The 7,677-nt window shown below is 42.9% G+C and overlaps 1 pseudogene; it reads right to left on the reverse strand.

Annotated features, from left to right (window-relative positions):
- Positions 1 to 4,697: 4,697 nt before the first annotated feature.
- Positions 4,698 to 5,912, reverse strand: LOC105474187 (zinc finger protein 669 pseudogene; annotated as a pseudogene).
- Between the last annotated feature and the right edge of the window lie 1,765 nt (positions 5,913 to 7,677).

The following is a 7,677-nucleotide window of genomic DNA, read 5'->3' on the forward strand; positions in this document are numbered from 1 at the left end:
CTTTTAGAGGTCTTTCACCTTCCTGATTAGCTGTGTTCCTAGGTATTTTGTTTATTTTGTGGCAATTGTGAATAGGATTTCATTTCTTTTTTTTTTTTTTTAAATTTATTTATTATTATTATACTTTAAGTTGTAGGGTACATGTGAATAACGTGCAGGTTTGTTACATATGTATACTTGTGCCTTGTTGGTGTGCTGCACCCATCAACTCGTCATTTACATCAGGTATAACTCCCAATGCAATCCCTCCCCCCTCCCCCCCCATGATAGGCCCCGGTGTGTGATGTTCCCCTTCCCAAGTCCAAGTGATCTCATTGTTCAGTTCCCACCTATGAGTGAGAACATGCAGTGTTTGGTTTTCTGTTCTTGTGATAGTTTGCTAAGAATGATGGTTTCCAGCTGCATCCATGTCCCTACAAAGGACACAAACTCATCCTTTTTTATGGCTGCATAGTATTCCATGGTGTATATGTGCCACATTTTCTTAATCCAATCTGTCACTGATGGACATTTGGGTTGATTCCAAGTCTTTGCTATTGTGAATAGTGCCGCAATAAACATACGTGTGCATGTGTCTTTATAGCAGCATGATTTATAATCCTTTGGGTATATACCCAGTAATGGGATGGCTGGGTGGGTATGGCGATTCCTCAAGGATCTAGAACTAGAGGATTTCATTTCTGATTTCACTCTTGGCTTGGCTGTTATTGGTGTACAGAAATGCTAGTGGTTTTTGTACATTGATTTTGTATCCTGAGACTTTGCTGAAGTTGTTTATCAGCTTAAGGAGCTTTTGGGCTGAGATGATGGGGTTTTCTAGATATAGGATCATGTCATCTGCAAACAGAGATAGTTTGACTTCCTCTCTTCCTATTTGGATGCGCTTTATTTCTTTCTCTTGCTTCATTGCCCTGATCAGGACTTCCAGTACTATGTTGAATGGAAGTTTAATCCCTTAAAACTTCTTTAGTTTAGTTGAAGTTTCAATCCCTTAGCTTGCAGCTGTGACTTATTTTGGCTTAGGGGAAAGTCCCCTTAGGGAAGTTCCTATTGAACCAGGAAGTCCAGCCAACTTAGCCACTTAGTCCCTCAGTACCCCCTCTCAACAGGAAAGCCCGTGCTGTTGGGAAGTTGGGCGATGATCATTCTAGCTACTTCCTGCTGAACTGGGGTGTAGAAGGGGCTCTGGAGTTGAGGTTTCCTTGGGAGGGGAGTCTTCAGCGTTGTGGTGTGAGAACGGGTTGGCGGGTCGGTCTAGGGGTCCTTGATAGTAGGTGCTAGTGGTGGTCACTTGGGGCTCCATTTGTAGAACCATTTAAAGTTTCATAGATTCTATTGTGGAAAAGACAAATGTTACAAGGTTAAAAATGCAGGGTCCAAAGATAAGGAACACCACAATAGCTACCAAGGGTCCCAAGAAGGGGAGAAGCCAGGGTATCCATTGGTTGACAATACTCCAAGGTCCTGTGTTTTGGATCTTTTGTGTCTGGCACTGTATCTGGTCTGGAAGCTCTTTAATCTCATGGATTGATTAGTGAAATAACAGCACTCTTCTAGAAAAATACAGGTTCTGCCTCTTTCAGCTGTTAATAAATTTAAGGCTCCCCAATTTTGAAGGGCTAGTGCTGCTAAAGAGTTAAGCTGACTTTGTAAGGTGACCAGTGAATTTACAACTCATACTATGTTATCATTTAACTCTTGTGATAATTTGTAATAGAATTGGGTGGAGGTGGTAACGCCTTCAGTGCTGGTTTCTAGTCCTCCTAGTATCCCAGCCCCAATAATGAATGGCAGGACAGTCCAGGTAAGTTGAGATGCTGGGTTTGACAGATCTTTAAAGGCAAATAAAAATTGAGAGTCAGGATGCAGAGGGATGAAGAAGAAAGTGTCCTTAAGATTTAGAACTGTAAGCCATTCTGCTTCCTCTGGTATCTGGGAGAGTAGAGTATAAGGATTAGGTACAACTGGATACAGTGGAACAACTGCCTCATTGATAATTCTGAGGTCTTGCACTAACCTCCGTTGTCTGTTGGGTTTTTGTATGCCTAGAATAGGAGTGTTGCATGGACTGTTGCATGACTTTAATAATTCCTGTGCTTTTAGGTCTTTGACAATCTTTTGTAACCCTTTTTGGGCTTCTGGTTTGAGGTATTGCCTTTGATAGGTAAAGGAGGTAGGATACTTTAATTTAACTTGAACTGGACAAACTTTTTTGCTCATTTGTATTGTCCTTCCTCTGCCCAGACTTCAGGATTAACTCCTCCCTCCTCGAGTAGAGGAAAGAGAAAAGAAATTTCTTTTCCTATATTCTAGTATATAATGGCCCCTGCTTTAGCTAATATGTCCCTTCATAGTAAAGGAGTAGGGCTTTTAGGCATAATAAGAAAGGCATGTGAGAAAAATAAGGTTCTCCTGTCACAACTTAGGGGGTGAGAGAAACACCTAGTGACTGGCTGTTCTAGGACCCCTTTGATGGTGATAGACCTGGAGGACAGAAGAGTAAAACCCAGAAGGCCATGCCAGTGTCCAGGAGGAAGTTAGTTTCCTGGCTTTCAATGCTTAAGCTTAGCCAGGGCTCTGTGGGGGTGATGGCAGGGGCCGGCACCTGCCCCAGGCACCTTCAGTCATGTTGTTAGACCATCTGGTTAGTGGCCTCAGGCCCAGAGGACCTTCGCCCTCAGGGGCAGTGTGCCTTCCAGTGATCCCCCTAGCACAAGGGACATGGATGAGGGAATGGCTTACTTTTGTTTGTGCAGTCCTTTTTGAAGTGCCCCTGTAAGCTGCACTGATAACAAGCTGTTAGGTGGGTTGCCTGTACAGCACTTCTTTCTTTTTTTTTTTTTAAACTCTATGGTAAACTTTATGTACTTAGGAATTAATACCAACTCATTATTAGCAAAAAATAAACATCTTTACATCAAGAGTAGTTTTTCCTTTAATAAAAAAAGGTGGAATGTGTATAATGGACAAGAGATAATCAAAATTTGCCAAATGAGGCTAGTAAGACAATCCCAACAATTCACAATCATTATTCACTGGTCCATTAATCACAGGACAATACATACAAATGAAACTTACCTGGCTGGGCACGGTGGCTCATGCCTGTAATCCCAGCACTTTGGGAGGCCAAGGCGGGCAAATCATGAGGTCAGGAGTTCAAGACCAGCCTAGCCAACATGGCAAAACCCTGTCTTTACTAAAAATACAAAGAATTAGCTGGACGTAGTGGCGGGCACCTGTAGTCCCAGCCACTCAGGAGGCTGAGGCAGGAGAACCACCCAAACCCAGGAGGCGGAGGTTGCAGTGAGCCCAGACCGCACCACTGCACTCCAGTCTGGGCAACAGGGTGAGATTCCATCTAAAAAAAAAAAAATGAAATAAAAAAATTAAACTTACCTACATATTAGAAAAACATCAAAATTCAACCATGAATCCAGCACATTATCAAATGACTAGACAAAAATTCTACCAACAAACTTAAGAAAATATCATTATCTATGAAATTCAAGTACTACTGCTTAAAGAACATTTACAGAACTCTCACCTCAAGGTTTCCCTGGCAAAACAAGGTGAAATGCACACTCACGACTCTTTAAGAATGAGCCACTGATAAAAACTATATACTTGTAATTTGTGTAACATTTCATACATTTTTTTCAAGCACTGCACAATAATTAATTTGCATGAGGCTTTCCAAATTAGAAAAGCTTCACTTATAGAACCTCTTTCCAGTGGGAGTTTTCACTTGACTTTTCAAGTAAATGTTAAAACTGACAATATTCTTGCAGTTTCTAAACTATTAGAGTTTTAATCCTGTGTACATTCTTGTATTTACAAGGTCCAGCCAGCTACAGTGTGCATTTTCATATGTCCTTGAGAGGGTATGAGAGAAATGAAACATTCCCACATTCTGGACATTCATAGGGTTTTTCTCAGGAATGAGCTGATGTCTTCAAATGGAACTAACACAACTGAAGGCCTTACCACAAATTTAAATTCAAAAGGCTTTTCTCCACTCTGAGTCCTCCCAAATCTTCAAAAACAGGAAAATCTGAAGGCTTGACCACATTTCCTGCATTCTTAAGGTTTCTCTGCAGTGTGAGCTCTTTCATGTTTATGAGGGAATGGGAAACAGTAAATGTTTTACCACATTTCTTACAGTCAAGGAGCTTTATTTATTTATTTATTTTTTGAGATGGAGTTTCACTCTGTCGCCAGGCTGGAGTGCAGTGGCACAATCTCGGCTCACTGCAACCTCCGCCTCCTGGACTCAAGCGATTCTCCTGCCTCAGCCTCCTGAGTAACTGGGACTACAAGCATATACTACCACACCCAGCTAATTTTTGTATTTTTAGTAGAGACGAGGTTTCACCAAGTTGGCCAGGATGGTCTCGATCTCCTGACCTCGTGATCCGCATGCACAGGGCTTCCTCCCAACCCCCCATGGCTTTTTATGTCCTTGAAAAAGAACTAAGACAACTGAAATGTGCCACCATGCCCAGCTAATTATTTTTTATTTATTTATTTTTTTTGAGACAGAGTCTCGCTCTGTTGCCCAGGCTGGAGTGCGGTGGTGCGATCTCGGCTCACCGCAAGCTCTGCCTCCTGGGTTCATGCCATTCTCCTGCCTCAGCCTCCTGAGCAGCCAGTGTGAGCCACCGCACCCAGCATTATTTTATTTTTTGTAGAGACAGGGTTTCACCATGTTGCCCAGGTTGTTTCACATTGTTTTAATCCAGGCTGGCTATGAACTCCTGGGCTCAAGCAATACACACACCTTGGCCTCCCAAAGTGCTGGGACCACAGGCTGAGTCACCACACCCAGCCTCTATATCATGACTTCTTTCATGGCGAGTAAGGTGACTGGAACGAGTGTAGGTTTTACTGCATCTCTTACATTCATAGGGTTTTTCTCCAGTATGAATTCTTTCGTGGAGGTGAAGGGAACTGAGGTGACTGAAGGCTTGGTCACATTGTTTACATTGATGGGGTTTCTCTCCAGTATGAGTACTTCTGTGGTTACAAAGGGGACTCAAACGACTAAAGGCTTTGCCACATTGTTTACATTCATAGGGTCTCTCTCCAGTATGAATGCTTCCATGGTAACGAAGGGAAGTGGAAGAGTTGAAGGCTTTATCACATTTGGTACATTTATAGGGTCTTTCTCCAGTGTAAGTCCTTTCATGCGTCTTAAAAGAACAAGAAAATCTGAATGTTTTCCCACATTCCTTACATTTGTAGGGTTTCTCTCCAGTGTGAGTTTGTTCATGTGTTAGACAAGAACCTGAAACAGTGAACACTTTACCAAATTGTTTACATTTATAGGGTTTTTCTACTGTGTGAGTTCTCTGATGTCTTTCAACTGAATTGAGAAAATAAAAAACTTTCCCACATATTGTACATTTATAAGCTGGATTTCCACTGTGCATTATCATGTGTCTTCTAGCACCTGGAACAGAAATGAAGAATTTCCCACACTGTTCACATTTATATTGCTTCTCTCCATATGGTTTGTATCCTGAGTGAGCTAGGATGTGCCTATTAAGGAGGGAATGACATACAAAGACTTTTCCACAAATACTGCATTCCCATTGTTTTAATCCAGTAGAAATGTTCTCATTCAGATCAAGATTTGGAATTTGGCTGACAACTTGTCCATACTGACTACCTTCTTTGCTTTCACATAGTCTCTGTACCATATGATTTCTACAGAAGCCAGGTTCCTGCAGGTTTCCTGCATCATTTCTCTGTAGATATTCTTCTGAGAAGAATCTAGCAAAGCCCATTCCTCCTGGGTAAAGTTCACAGCCACATCCTCAAATGCCACGGAGTCCATTCCTCGGCTTCCCGGGTGACCTGGTGTCAGCTAGGGATGTCCCAATACCCGCAGGTCACAGGGTGGCAGAGGCTGCTGCAGAGCCACCTGGGCCTCGCAGAGTCAAGAAGTAGCTGCCCTTCTTTCTTTTAGAGCCATGGAAGTTCATCTGCCTGAGGGCCATGACTAAGGCGGTGGCCCTTTTTTGTCTCATCTGTTTCATTCAGCCTGCTCCTCCTTATCCCCATTATAAAACACCAAAGTTGCCAAATTCAGTAGAGTTTTCAAATTTTGATTGGGGCTGAGGGCAGACTTCTGAAGTTTTTTTTTAAATGTCTGCATCTGACTGAGTAAGATTCTTTAAGATTAGTTGGTCTTTAATAGAGTCAGGTGACAAGGAGGTATGCTTTCTGAATGCCTCCTTTAGCCTCTCTAAAAATGCCATCGTGTTTTCTTCCTTTCCCTGTGTTATAGTGGACATCATTGAGTAATTCATTGGCTTTTTTTTTCTCGTCTTTCTTAATCCCTCTAGTATACAAGTCAGTAAATGCCTGTGACTCCAGTCTCCACGCTCCAAATCGAGGTCCCAATAAGGATCCACACTGGGAATCTACTGTTGGCCTATGGGGAATTGTTCCCTTTCTTCTGATGTCATTTTATCATTTACCTGGCTTAGGTACCAGAGATCCCCAAACTCCCGGGCTGCAGCTAAGGCAGTCTTTTTTCACTGGGAGATAATGTGTGACCTAATAACAACATAATATCTCTCCACGCTAAGTCAAAAGGTTGTTCCAATCCCTGTAAGACGTCTATGTATCCATCAGGATTATCTAAGAATTTTCCTAGTTCAGGTTTGATTTGTTTTAAATCTGAGAGGGAAAAACAGACAGGTACTCACGCCGGGCCAAAGTCTCCTCCCCCTCCTTGGAGAGGACACAATTGAGGGCCATGGGCGCCTTTCGCTTCCTTGACTATCTTTTTGTCTGGTTCCTTTCGGGCTGTTAGGGTCAAAGGATAGTCCTTACTAGTGGGAGGGGGAGCTGTGGGGAGACCTGGGTATGGCGGTACGCTTTGAGGACCCCCGGTATGATGTAAATTACACTTTTTACATAATTGTGGGTTATCCCTTAGTGAGAAAAAAACCTGTACATATGGCACTTCACTCCATTTGCCCTCTCTTTTACAAAAGAGATCTAGCTGTAGGATGCTATTATAGTTTATACTTCCCTTGGATGGCCATGTCTGTCCTCTGGGAAGAGGACATTGTGGCCAGGTGGTGCTGCAGAAAAATATAAGTCGCTTCTTCTTCAGCGTTTGAGGGTCAAATTGGTCCCAATTATTCAGGATACACCTCGGGGTGGCTTCGCTTTTGAGGGAACATCTCCCGTTTGAAAGGAGGAGCCCTAGTCATCCCCTACTGAGCACAAACCCTAGGGTATCCCCTATGGTCCTAGTGTCCTTCTCTTTCCAGGGTGCGCAGTCACCCATGGAACCTTTCTTATTGGATTTAATTGAGCTTACCGACTTAGAAGTTTTGCCCAGACTCATTTCCTGCCCTTTTTTAGTCACAAAAAAAGGGGGCTGGGGCTGCTGGATTTTAGTGGCTCCTTACCAGCATGCCCACAATTGCCTTTGCATCTGTGAGTGGGTCTTAGGTTCAGGGTGTATTTTGAGTTCAGAGACCAGGCACCAGGTAGCATATTTCTGGGCTTGGAGCTGTTCCAGCAAGATAAATTCCTTGAAAATGGCACTGAAGCACAACAGTTTTAGGGTAGGCAGTGGCAAATTGGATGACCAAGGTTGCAACAGTTTTTTTCATACCCAAATTTTCTGTCCCCTATTTGCCCTCATAAGAATATTCA

The sequence above is a fragment of the Macaca nemestrina genome, chromosome 10 (genome assembly GCF_043159975.1).
Source record: "Macaca nemestrina isolate mMacNem1 chromosome 10, mMacNem.hap1, whole genome shotgun sequence".
Lineage (NCBI taxonomy): Eukaryota > Metazoa > Chordata > Mammalia > Primates > Cercopithecidae > Macaca > Macaca nemestrina.